The sequence below is a fragment of the Labrus bergylta genome, chromosome 13 (genome assembly GCF_963930695.1).
Source record: "Labrus bergylta chromosome 13, fLabBer1.1, whole genome shotgun sequence".
Lineage (NCBI taxonomy): Eukaryota > Metazoa > Chordata > Actinopteri > Labriformes > Labridae > Labrus > Labrus bergylta.
This window is the reverse complement of record NC_089207.1, coordinates 25,225,897-25,239,739: the sequence shown is the minus strand read 5'-3', so window position 1 is coordinate 25,239,739 and position 13,843 is coordinate 25,225,897. Positions and strand designations below refer to the sequence as shown.

The window sequence follows — 13,843 nt, the reverse complement described above, 5'->3', positions numbered from 1 at the left end:
TTTTAGTAGCCTACCTTAGAGTCACAATCTACAAAAGCCAGAACCAAGAAACAGTTAAAAATGTAAATAAAGAGCAGAAAAACAAATAGGTAACACTTTAGGCTAAGCCATCTGTTTGTTTATTGTACATGGATTGAAAATACACTTAATACGTTCCTCAAATACGCCACTTTCCCATTCCCAATATAACCTACTCGATTTGTATCTCTTCTTTCTCTCACCCTCACTTTCTCGTCTTCTTCCCTTTCCACCCCCCCTCCCGTGCCCCCCCCCCCCGTCTCTTTATCCCCGACAATAACAACATTTGGCCACGAGTCACCAAGCCCATTCGTTCCCATACATTCACATGAATAGCTTCCCCCCGCACCCCCCTCTCGTGCTGCGGGAATGGTTTAACCCGTTATCCACACAGCTACAGAGAGACAGTGAGCACAAAGGGAGCGCACACACTGGTCGTTTAGTGGGGATATAATAGGACAGCATGATGTAAACATGGAATAAAAAACCGCAAGGTAGCATTTCCATTTCCCGTCTCGCTTGGTCCATTATCGGCGTTCAATATTACATGAGGTTACTGGCTAACAACAGCGTCTCTGTCTGGACACGGAAAGGCAAAAGGCAGTGAGCGAGAGATTCAAGCCAAGAGTGGAGGAGAGGAAAGAGAGGAGTTGAGCTTTGTTTCATCTCCGCTTCGGGGCTCCTCTGGAGTTGCTCGCCGGTTTTGGACCGAACCCGGTTCGCCGAGATGATAATGTTAGGTGTTTCGAGTTGACCTCAGAGACCATTGGATATTGTCTTCTTTGTTCCTTATTTATCAGTTTCCCTCTTTTGGACTCGAGGGAAACAAAGGAAGCTAATATGTATTTTTGAGGTAAGCGAGTTTTCTTTGTTCATCCTAAATTAAGTATACCTTTTTCATTTTAGCAAAGCTCATATTCTTATTATAACACCACAGACGCATGTGTAATGTTTTTTTTTTTCCTTCTTCTAGTTATCTCCACCCAACAGGCTTGAACAAATACCCGTCCACATTTCCAAATATGAATGGTTAAAATGGTTCCCATGTTGCCAGCCGCCTTATGCCCGTCACTGTAATTGCCTTTGAAAACTAGACACATGGAGGAGTAGCTCAGCTCTCCCATTGTTTACCCTCTATTGTTTTCAAACCATTTGGAGCTCTGGCACGAGGCGTAAACCGCGTCCAGACCCTCCAACGGTCACATATCAGTGGACTCCAGACGAATCCTTCATGATGTGTGGGAGTGAATTATCCATAAGGCTAAACTCTGAATTTGATACCTGCGTGCGTAATTGGGGTTGGACTGCGTGTAAACACTGTGAGGCAAATTGATTTTCAGTCGCGGGAAGTCACGTGTCCCCCCATATTCTATCAGCATCTATCTTTCTGTCAGCCACTCTGTGACAACAAAGCATGTAGCCTGTGTTAAAAATCTAACTCACTTATCCATAAAACCAAACACTATTAGAGAAACCGTGAAATAATTAGGTTTCTTAGATGAGGTTTCTTCATCTGCTCTCCACTTCGGGGCACAGTAATAGCACATGAAACATCATAATTAGTACTTTGCCTGAGCAAAGAAGAAGTCATTATAGGCAGCAATGAGCCCGCAGAGCTCAGCGTGCAGGCATTTGTCTTTTTACTGCCTTTGTTAGACATGCACATTTTTCCTTCTTCCACAAACCGTTCAACTTCTGCGGTTTACATGTTTTCTTCCAAGGACCAAAACTAAACATAAAAAAAAGTATAATCATCTGCTTCATGAGTACATACTTGTGTGTACATTTTAAAATGTAGCCTATGTGAGTGTAATTTTGCAAAGATGTCCATGTATTGCATAAAAAAAGAGATGTATACTGTTTGATTCTTAAAGGAGGAGATGAATTATAGCAATGACACACAGATTGTGTGATTATGTTATTATTTGTCACCCCATGAGCTCAAGATTATCGCTACAATTCCAGATTAAGAGGAACATTATGGCCTCCTGACAAAATGAAAAATGACCATGTACTGTCTATTAGAATAAGTAATATTGCCCCTCTGAGGTAGAGACCTTCTTTGAAATAACAACGGCTTTGAAGGTCTTTAAGTATTAGAACCATGGATGCAGATGATAAGAAGCATAAATAAGACTAAGTGCCTAAGAAACCACTGCGTAGAAAGAGTGCACTGGTGTCAATCCATAGAGTATCATACTTTGTAGAGCTGTAACATCTTTTAATAAGACTTCCTGACAATTTGCGAGTCATTTCCTGGGATAGCATTTGAAGTGGTGGTATTGATTATGGGAAATTAAAAGCTCAATGAACCTCGATTAAACTTATCCTGAGGTCTTTGTCTAATGTATTCCTAAATGTACCAGATAAAACATAGCTAATCATGTGATGCTTTTCAGAAACATCCAGTTTTTACCGTGCTACATTTCCATCAGAGTCAGTAAGCATCAAGCCATGTACCCTGACATCTTTTTTACTTTACTGGAAAGAGTAAGGTTTAGGGTTGGGTCACTTAACTAACAGTGCTCTGCCACAAGAGATACTTTCAAATCTGATGGTGAAAAATTGTAAGTGTTATTTCCCTGTCAAAACCCCATTTCTCTCAAAGGCCAACATGCTCTTCACACACTATTTCCTCAATGCCTATAATGACTTCTCTTGATATCACACTTGTCTTTGCTATGTTATAATTGGTTGGTTAGGTCAATGTTTGGATACGATAATGAGGAGAATGTGAGCAGACAGAAAGACAGTCAGGGGATGGAAATGTAACAACTTCGCTGGGATTCCGTCCCAAACCTTCAGACAATCAATTAAAAACATTTCTGAATGATATCCCCATATGGCGCTTTCTGATAGTTATGTAACCATAACTGGAGCCAAGCAGTCCCCAGACTTAGGACTGCGGCCAAAGGAACAGGTTTAGAGCTGATGAGAAGTCTGGCCAGAAATCAGATTTTTTTTTGTCTCCTAATACAATTTTAGCTTTTTCCATCGCTGAGGAAAGTGTGAACAATCTTTTGCCATTACGTTTTATTTGAACATCTTTCAAATGTTTTTACTCTTTAATTAAAAGTCCGCCCAATACGGTGAACAAAACATCTTCAGTGTGGAGAGGAACGCTTTCATCCTATATGGCATTTTGTTGTAAAAGAAATCCTCACCATTCAGTGTTTGAATCCATTATATGAAAGGTCTAAGGTAGAGACGCTTTAATAGACCCCGGCATGGAGGTGAAGGTGGACACCAGAGAGTCTTTCATTCATGCATTCGTACAATTCAAGATTGCCTTTGTTGCTCCGCACTCTGCGCACTGCTTTGACGATGTGTTATGTAAGTCCTGTGAACATCAGCCAGAAAGACTTCAGACCAAGTACAAAATGTCTACAGGGGTTCCTCTTGTCTGACGGAGCTCGGCCAAGGTGTCTTCTGTTCAAAGCAAAAGATAAATGAGCAGCGAAAGAAGGCGGGCAAAAATAGACCTTTTGGACTGCGAGTGGAAATCGTAGTTATCAAAGCAATTAATATTTAGAGGGGAGTGAAGCTAGAGAAAGTTGGAAGGGACATGAAGAGGGGGCAGTGTAATGGATTATTAGGAGTGAAGAAATAAACAGAACATGAGGGAAATTAACAAATAATAGCCAAGAGGGAGTGAAAGATAGGATAGGGAAGGAGATAGAAAAGAGAGAATGAGGGAAAAAGATTGGGGAGAGAAAGGGCAATGTCAATCCTAATCCCATTAATGCACACAACCGCTGTCCTTCCCGCTGGCATTTTCTCACACCAGTCACAGTTACACACACTAGTTCATACTGGTAAAAAAAATATTCCTTGTTTTTTTCCAGCAGCTTTCCATCTTGCTGTCTGGATGTCAATATAATGATGGGATCACTCTGAACAGTAAATGTATGGCAGTGAGGAAGCTGTCAGTGTGATTAGAACAGCGTCACCCGTTTCCATCAGATCTGACTTACAGCCTCTAAAAGCCCTCTGGACATGTGTGTACTTGACTGTCATGTTGGTTTGTAGTTGGGAGAAAACCCTCCAACGCCTGAGCAGACACATCTGCATCTGTTAACATTTATCCAGAGATTAAAAACAATAGATAATAAAATGTGCAAATTCATTATTTTGTATGTGTGCTGAGTGTTCAGCATGTATGACACTTGACTGAGTGTTTTCTTGATAAAGCAAACACTCAGCACAAAGACTTTCTGGAAAAATGTATCATCGTCATGAGAACTGTGGCAAATATTTAATGAAATCTTGTCTATTGGACAGTCCTCATTTGAAATGTAAGCTAATACTGTGTGTCTGTGGATGAGTGTGCCAACGCAGACAAATGTCAACAAAGAGAGAGAATGGAGCCAAACAGAGCTACAATTGAAAACAGTAATTCAGGACGGGTCTACAGAGACAGAGCTGTGAGCAGCTGTAATGGAAACCGTGAAAGATGGAGGAGAGTCTGTGCGTTTCTGTGGGTGGTACTGCCTATTGGTCTGTTTCACATCATCACAACAAACATGTTGTGTGGTTTATTTTATTTTTTTCTTATTAGTACTTTACCTAAATATTGCAAATGTTTACTCTATACTTCTACTTGGCATTATTAAAGAGGAAAAATTATGGATTTCTACTCCAATAAATGTATGTTTCATGGTTAAGAGCTACTTTTAAGATTGTGATTCTCAAAACTCATGCAAGATACAATTAAGTTATACACTAAACAAAACAGAATATGTTTCTTTAAAACTGTATTTTATACTGTAGCAGCCTTTCAAAGTAATAGTTGTGTTTTCAGTAGGAGTTCATTGTGTCAGTGTATGCACATTGCTGATTGGTTTCCTTGACCTCCTGTAAGGCAGGGATCTGAATTCTTCCTTCACCTTTTTCCGCGCTCATACAAAGACTTACAGCAAATTTAAAAAAAAAAAGAAAAGAAAAAAGAAGTAAAACAGCAAAGTAAAGCAGCAGGAAAATAACCATATAGGGAATGAAAGCATAAATGCCTGTCTCAAACTTCTGCTCTGAAAGTGATCAAGTTCAGGCATTCTGAATGTGAGATTTGAAGTGTACTCGCACAGTTGTGAAAAGCCTCTTATCAGCTCATGGACATTCTGAAAGAGACGTATTTGTTGAAGACAAATTTCCCACTGTTGCTCCCTACGTTGGTACAGTGTTTTATCAGAGAGAGAGAGAGAGAGAGAGAGAAGGAGAACAGTGGTTAAAAGCAGCAGTAAGATAAATGATGCTGAGGGACAATGAAAGACAGAAAATGAGCTGTAATCTGATGAAAGCCTCTTTACTTCCCCGTCACCTCACCTTCAAGCCACAAGCAATGACCAGAGCTTACAGGCGGATCAATGCTGAGGCCGCTGACATACAGGAACACACACGCACACACAAACTCTCATACACACTTGAGATTACTTTTAATAGCTCTTGTGCTGCCCACATTTGCATTGCAATGCCTGAAGATACATCACATGAGAACTGCACGGCATGTGTTGACTTCCATTCTTTACTGCTGCGCTTCATAAGAAGCTTCTCAAAATCTCTGGAAATACTTTTCCTTTTGGCGTTTTGTTTTTGTATGCACACCCGACTGTGTGGGTGTCAGGGGTCTATAGGTCACTCAGACATCTCAATAAACTCAGAGCTGAAAAAGGAGAGAGGGAGAGTGTGAGGAGGAAGTTAAAGCTCCCATACTAATCACCCTCCTGCATTGAAACCTAATGACCCAGGCAACCAAATGACCCAGGGAGAGGCGGTTTCATCCGGAGTGTCCTTGAGTCAGAGTTTTATTTTACGGGACACAAAATTAGGCGAATAAAGAAGATGTTGGCTTGAAGCGGAGGGCAGAGGATTTGAAAAGATTATGTTGATGCAAATAAGGAAATGTTGCCCTGAAGACTGTAAACAAATGAAAACAGAAATATTCTTTCATCTCAAATCCGACTTCTATGCTTAAAAAGGCAAAGTAGTAACCAAACACCCATTCTATAGTTTTAAAAAATAGATGTATACCACTAGTTCTGAGTTGTATCTTTGATGAAGAATCCTCCCAAAAACAAAGCTGATTTTCTGAAACAAGCTAAGCTAACTTTAGTGCAAACTCAGCTCTCAACTCCTCTGGTCGTGCTTTGTGTGCTGAAACTTCTACCACCACTTTGTTCTCTGCTAACACAGCGCTGCTTGTTTACTATCACATGAGAAATGACCTGAAATTAATTGCCTTCTAAAATCAGTTATGACTTTAATGTTTACATTTCGTCTTTGCCCATAAAACAAATAATCTTTCAAACAGATAATACACAGTGTAGGGTGTGATCAAAATACAATTCAAATTAAAGGGGAAGGAAATGGGGCAGAAAGGAAATTGGACGGGACCAGAAAGCAGAAAGCAATCAAGAGAAGCTAGGGCAATCTCGACTTGGACTTCTCAGGCTTTTAAATCACAACTACAGGAAGGGGGACACTGTGATGAATGTTTTCATACTTTGCCAGATGAAAAAAAAGTTGTAGTTATAATATCAGTGCGGATAAGGATCAAATGTTAGTTTCACTGTCACTCTACAAGCAGCTGTAATACAGCACATTCATTTGTTTTTAGCCAAGTAGTCAGTTAATTGAAGATGCATAAGTGGAGGCATTTCCCATACAGTAAAAGAAGCCTTTTATGCCTTTTTCTTGTTACCATGCCAACTGACCAGGGAGCTAGTCCAGTGACCACGTAGTGCACAGAATTACACCTATCAATGCATTTGTCAATGAATGAATCATCATGTTGTTTATGAAGTTTTCACAAAATAGTGCCTATGCTGAAGTTTCAAAAGCCCAAACACATACAATACATTCAACAAAAGCTCCCACATGTGCAATGATGTAGATCAAAGGCAAGCAGAAAATTAAGAAATAGAGTGATCGTTGCCTAATTTTCTCAGCTTTTTAAACTGTTTTCACAGAGACTTTCAAAGCTTCATGAAACAGCATACTTGTACGTAAGGGCGCGGTCACTCTGGTCATCTGTACCATGCCGTACTCAAGCACGATTGGCCCCCCACTGTGCCATTCCCACGCTGGCCGGCACGGCCCGCGGTCACACTGCACAGGACTATCTGTGCTTAAGCACGATTACCTCTTGTACATAATGTCGTAATTCAACGCATGCACGCTTTATGATATTACGAAGCGTGCTCAGTTGACAAACAGGCGGACGAGAGAGAGAGAGAAAAAAAGGGACGCGCAGTCGAGACCGCGTCTGCACATCGGAGAACAACACAGAGAACATGACAGCTACTTTGTGGCTTATATTGTGTCATTTTAGTCAGATACAGCCATGGAACTCCGGATTTCTCCATAACGAAGGCTGTCAGCGTTGTTTACCCGCGTGCTCGTGCATGAAGTGCACTGTGCCGTGAGCGGTCACACTGGCCGAACGAACTGGACTTTAGGGTTGAAGCGTGCTTGGGTACGGTACAGATGGCCAGTGTGACTGCGCCCTTACACTGACAGAAAAGCAGAAGGTGATACATGGCTACACCGACATCATTCCTATTATTATAATCATCCTCCTGTGTATAACAAAGGTCAGCAACACACCTGCACTATTATGTTATTAAGACACTGCACATACATCGATCTTTACATTGTTATACATGTCAAGCCTCTATTGAAATAAAAAGCATTGTCTTCTAATGGTACAACGGAGATCATTTTATGTTACAATAGCATTGCTCATTGGAGAAACTAATGACACTTCAATGTATGCCTCAGTGTCTTCTGCAGCAGATTGCAGGAGAACAGATGCCTGGTAAGACTGTTATGCTATATGTCTTTGTTGTCAGATCTATCGTGAATCCTAAGTAGACTCTAACTCGTTATGTCTCTAACAACACCTTCCTCTCACAACACACACAAACACACACCATCACACACACAGCAGTAGCCCCCCCCCCCTCGGTGACAGATGGGCAAGAAGTCCAGTCATCCTGTTAGTAACCGTGACATCAGCAACACTGTTACTCACTGTCTCGTGCACATGAATGTTTTCCGTCTATTCACCCTGAGCTGGAAACGGAACAGAGGAGTGATGGTGCCGACAGATAGAAACAGTGACATGAGCATCACGGTCTGCTCTGTTCAGAATCGAAACCCTCAATCATTGGGATAAGAGACTGCACTGTAGGAACATGAGCTCGTGATTGGTCAGACAGAAAGACATGATAAAGAGCCAAACCAACCGCAAGGATGTCTGATACATACTGTATCCATATGAGTCACACAATGCAAAGACTGTTACGGGAAGTCATTTCAGATCTTGAATTATGCATCAGCTACACTGAAACACTGGCTGTCTACATCGAGTGCTGCTAATAATTTTACTAAACTACCTTTTTTTTTAAATAAAATTATGGCTATACAGTTTGCCCTATGCATTGTTCTCTAATAATAATCTGCATTTACATTATAATGATTTTTTATAATCGAAACATTGTTTACCCATTTTACAGATATATGTTGATGTCCCTACAACAATGAGCACAAAGAGCCATGCTTTCAGCTCCCTGAGGGTATACTCTGTGGTTATTTGAGCTAAATGCTTTGGTCAGGAGGCTAACATGTTCAAAATGACCCTGGACTAGCATGCTGATGTTTAACAGGTATTAATCTTAGCATTTTTACCATTTCGTTTAGCTTGTTAGCATGCTAACATCTGATCATTTATAACAATCAGCTTCATTTTAAAGTTTACTTCTAATATTTAGTTTGAATCTAATGACTTTGAATTCCTGGTTAGGAACTTAAACAAGAAGGGATTTGGTAGAGAAAAGCGGAACAACCCTGTTACCAACATAATAAATAATACAAAGAGACAACAGGAAATAATTAAATACCTGCTTTACCACTGATTTAATCGCTAATATTGACCGAGAAAAATATTATTGAAAAGAAAATAGTGTCCACCTTTAATGTTTCAGTTCAGATAATGGAAACTTTCCTGTTATTCCACAAAGTTCCAACTTAAGGGCCTCAAAAATTCAAAAACTGTATGATTCAAGTAATCCGAGCAACAAATATCTAAAAAGCAATGCATTGCAAAAATCACAAAAAGGGAGAAATAAGGATGTGGCCACATAACAAATTTACCCTTGTCATAAAATTTACAGCGTTGGCTGGATGTAGTTAATTATACTGGCTACACAAGTAAGTCATTCAAATTGGTATAAGATAACAAAAGTATTGGAACCAATAAAATGTTCTGATCCCATAATTGCACTAATTGAAGAGTTGGAGGAAAAACTCTCACAACATATACCAAAGTGTCCATTCATTCAGCAAGGGTTGATATATTTCAGATAACAACACCAGGAGAAGCTTAAGTAGTAGCTTGTTTGAGAAAATGCAAGGACACACAAATGTCAACCTTCCTCTGTGGACCATGAATATCTGCAAATTGCATTCAAGTAGATTTCTAAACAAAGATCTGATGAACAGACGCTGCTGTCTTTTTAAGTCAGGCCTCTTTGCAGTTAATAAAATTGCTTAGGTGGCTATTAGTTTCCCCTAAAAAGAACTGTCTGCAGTAAAATATAACAATATGAAAACACTTGATGGGGGTACAGGTTGCTCTGTCTTCTATCCAGTGATGCTGGCAGGGGTATTTTGTTGACCTGAGTTCAGGGAGAAGGCTTGATATCTCAGTAACGGCTTTACTGGTATTAGAAGGGTTTACCTTTCAAACATTTCACCTTAGACTAACCATGCTAAATCTCTATCCCACTTTAGCCTACTGCCCTCTTTAACCCGCTGAACTCCAAGCTCCAAGGGTTGTATTGAATTTCATCCACACACAAGTTATCTGGATACAAAAAAAAGTATTTGAAACATTATTTACAGCCATGATCTAATATCCTGTCCAATCTGATTAGCTAAGCACACTTAGATACATTTTAAAAATCAATACCCCCACTTTATACTGGAGTTAGGAGAGACAATAGTCTATCTAGCCCCTGATACAGTGCCAAAGATGATCATCTGAATATTGAAGTGAATACAGAAAATGTAATTCCAATTTACAGAATAGTGTAGTTTTGTGGTTTTAAAGTTTGAGGATGTTCTGGATTCAGTCTCACCAATGAGTGCAAATTGATTTTCTCTTTATGGTGCTCATATAGATTTAAAATGCGTAACATGTTTTCAGAAACACACAGTGTCTTTTTCTCTGGACAATCCACATAACACCCTGTCGTGAGTTGTCTGGAGACTTCATCGTAAGTGGAAAGTAGTTCCAGTGAAACTGCTCTGAGCGCGGTCTGTTTGTTATCCAGAGCGGGGACAACAGTGTTTCTCACAGCTGCTGAGAATTCAATTTAAAGTCATTGTGTTGGAGTCGAGGCAGAAAATCTCAGACAAATATTTCAACCTCAGAACAAATGAATCCAAACCCAGCTATGTGACGGATTTCACTAGAACTTTGCTCTCTTGTCTTGGAGCTTTGTATGAATCAAAGTCCGATTTTCCACTTCCACAAAACAACGATGGAAGAGGAGCCCACAACATGCTGCTGTATTGATTTCGTGATGTTCAAAGAAATAATATGAAGAAGACTCTCAAAGAGACTCTGTTTGCTTAGTACAGTAAACACTCATTCACTTTCAGTGAACTATACCTTATACTTTATTTCACCATCATTCTGTTTCCTTGGCACAGGAACTTGAGTTTACCTGAGGTTTGTCTTTCTGAGGATACCAGAGTGTCTTACAAAGAGAGGAATCTGACCTCAAACTGTGAGGAAGAAAAATACAACTTTCTTTTGATTTCTTTTTAATGTCAGAATCTTTTGTTCTGGGAAACATTCTTCTTCTGACTTTGTTTTCCCCTGCAAAAAAATCATAGAGGTCCACAGTCACATCTTCCTTTTTTCAAAATTCCTCCAATGTATGTCTGTGTATTAAGGAAGTCCACGCCCATGGGTGGGACTCTTTGTGGGATTTTGATAAATAACACCTGAATCTGTTTTTTGTACAGCATCTAATGAGGAGCCCGGTCAGGCTTGAAACATTTTGCTCTATAGCAGGTATGCGCAACTTTGGTCCAAGCAAGGGCCACATTTATTTAATTCTCACTGCCAGACGGCCAAATTGTAGGATACAAAAACAATTACAGTCAGTTTTGTCTCAAATTTAATTCAACATATACCAGTAATCAAATATTATTATGGACATGTTTCTGGTTTTCATGATTTCATGGCAGATTTTGCCATGTTTTCTTCATGTTTCCAATGAATTTATTTGTGAAAATTGACCTGAGGGCCACGCTGAGGGTTGATGGGGGCCGATTGTGGCCCCTATGCCACCAGTTGCCCACCCCTGCTCTATAGTATATCTCAGTCTTTGTGCATCATATCGAGGGACTTTTTATGACTCAGCAACTAAATAAGTGATGTGCGTGTGTTTGCTGATTTTTATTTGTGTATTAAGGACGTCAAATCATTCAATAATTTGACACTTCTCAATATTACATGATTTTAAAAGACACAATCTCTGTTATTTTCCTGATGGGTTGTAGAGAAATATCCCTCAAAAGCACAAGTAGTATATTTGTGCCATTTAGACATTGTGCAGGAGTTGGTCTGCGTGTATTGGTAATTAAAATAAGAAGTTACCCAATATTGGGTGCCTAGGACTTGAATATTTGTTGCCATATTATCGATTTCACTGATTTTTTTACTGGGATGTTTTCAAAGTTTGAAAATCTTCTGTAATGACAAACCTTGCGTGTGTTGAGTTTTCCTACTTTCCTGTAGTCACTCCTTTTCTCTCAGTCTGTCTTCCTCTCTTGCTCTTTGCCAGAACCCTTTCAATCCCCACCCTGGAGAGCGGAGTGTCCTCGTTCTGATGATGCTCTGTCGCCACCATTCAGCGTGGGGCCTCTGAATAATTTATGCTGACACACATACCCACACACCTAGAGAAACACTGGCACAAACGCTGGCATATTTTTTTTTCTCACTCAGTTCTCCCATATCAATAGAAGATTAGAAAATGTAATTTATCTCACAGCAGGTTTTGAAGGAGGAAAACTCTTGCACATGTGCAAACAGACCCACACACACTTCACAGCGACGGCAGTGGAGGCTACACTTCTGTTTATATTCATCAAATTAATGCAGAATACAGTTTAATTTGATTTTTTTTCAGTTTTCAATTCAAGTGCTGAGCAGAGAGCCCTGAATTCATACACAGTGTCAATCATTCAGAGAGAGCAGGATATTTCATGCCAGCCGTTTAAAGGGCATTATCCTCGAGATAAAGATCATAGATGTTATGATCACGGGTGAAGGTGAAGTTAAACCTGAACTGTGGCAAACACTGTTTAGAGACTGGAGATACAAGCTGGCATACAGCAGAACAAATCATTAAAGCCACATTACAGCGGCAGCAGTGCTGCGATTTGATCTGTGACCTCAGACTCGTTTCATCTCGGAGGAGAGAGGTACCGAAGCAAAGATTCCAACAGAGAGCACATCAACACGCAGAAAGGTTATTACACTGCCAGTGGGTATGATATGTAACCTCACATTATTTGCCTGTCGGGCTGACAGAGGCATGTAAGCAAGGATACGGCTGTGATTTGTGTCAAGAGATCCTGCGCGGTGATTCAGTGCTCCCTGTTTGTCAGCGGGGAGGAGAAGTGAGCCTGTGAAAAAGCATTTAGATGTCGGTTCAGTGTACAAATGAAAGTCTTAAAAGTGAAGCTGGCAATCTTCTAGGGAGTTCAGTGCAGTGGAAACAGACCTGTGTTAAAACAATGGAGGACAATATTTGAATCTCCCTGTAGCTTAACTCAAAAAATGTAACATGTAAAGCATGTCTTAACATTCCCCTCATTTAACTCACTCTGTATGAAGAGGCAGGTACAATGCAATGTGAAGATTAGACATTTGGGAAGTGTTCCACAGAAACGCTAACAAGGTTTAGAACCTAGCAGGAGCCGCTAGGTGTACTTATCACACAGAAAAAACTGAAGGTAACAGAGCTGTTCTCCTACGCTGATATTAATTTGCGGTGTAATGTCTTCCCCCGCCTGTTTTTTTTTTTTTTTTTTTTTTTTTTTTTTGAGGCAGAGCACACTTTTATAATCCCATGATGATTTGGGCTGCTTTTGAATCACAAGTGCCAAAAAGAGCACACAGCACATCTGCGACAAAGTCTCAGCTTAAGAAGAAGCTGCAGATATTTTTCCACCCTACTTGCTATAATATTTAAAAAAAAAAAAAACCTCACTGTGAGTTACCGTAGCTGTTATATTAAAACAATTACAATGTTGGATAAATGGTTAGGATTCAAGCTCTTTATAGGTCCATGACTTTCCAGCTTGATTTTATTGTCTGTGTCTGGCTTTAAGACGACTGGCTTGTGGAAGATGCATAAGCATCAATCATTATTTATTATACACTTAGTTCACTCATTTCAGTGCATGTCCTGATTTGCTGGTGAGTAACAAAGACGCATTAGCTGGATGGGGTCAGAGGTCAGGACCATCTGCTGCCAGGGGCCTCAAAACAACCACCAGGGATTGGTTCTTTAGTGTGCACATTCCCATGGAGACGATCGCCCCTTCCCATTTGCAGGGTCCTTGTACCGCTGCTGGTTGTTATAGCAACAGACAGGACGTGACATTGTTGCATAATGTGCTAGGGTTTTTTTTTTCTTCATCTTTGTTGTTGTGATGTTATTGGTGGGCTGTTTTCTAATCATGTCATCTCTCTGTTTGAAGCAGCAGCTTAACAGAGGTAATGTGAGGTTACCAGACAGTGTGA

At 40.2% G+C, this 13,843-nt stretch overlaps 1 protein-coding gene across 1 annotated transcript in view; it reads left to right on the top strand.

Annotated features, from left to right (window-relative positions):
• Positions 1-401: 401 nt before the first annotated feature.
• tmem198a (transmembrane protein 198a) overlaps positions 402-13,843 on the top strand; it is a 32,723-nt gene continuing 19,281 nt past the window's right edge. Inside the window, exon 1 of the mRNA XM_065962119.1 lies at positions 402-871. The gene's annotated coding sequence lies outside the window, so the exon portion shown is untranslated. The remainder of the gene's footprint in view (positions 872-13,843) is intronic.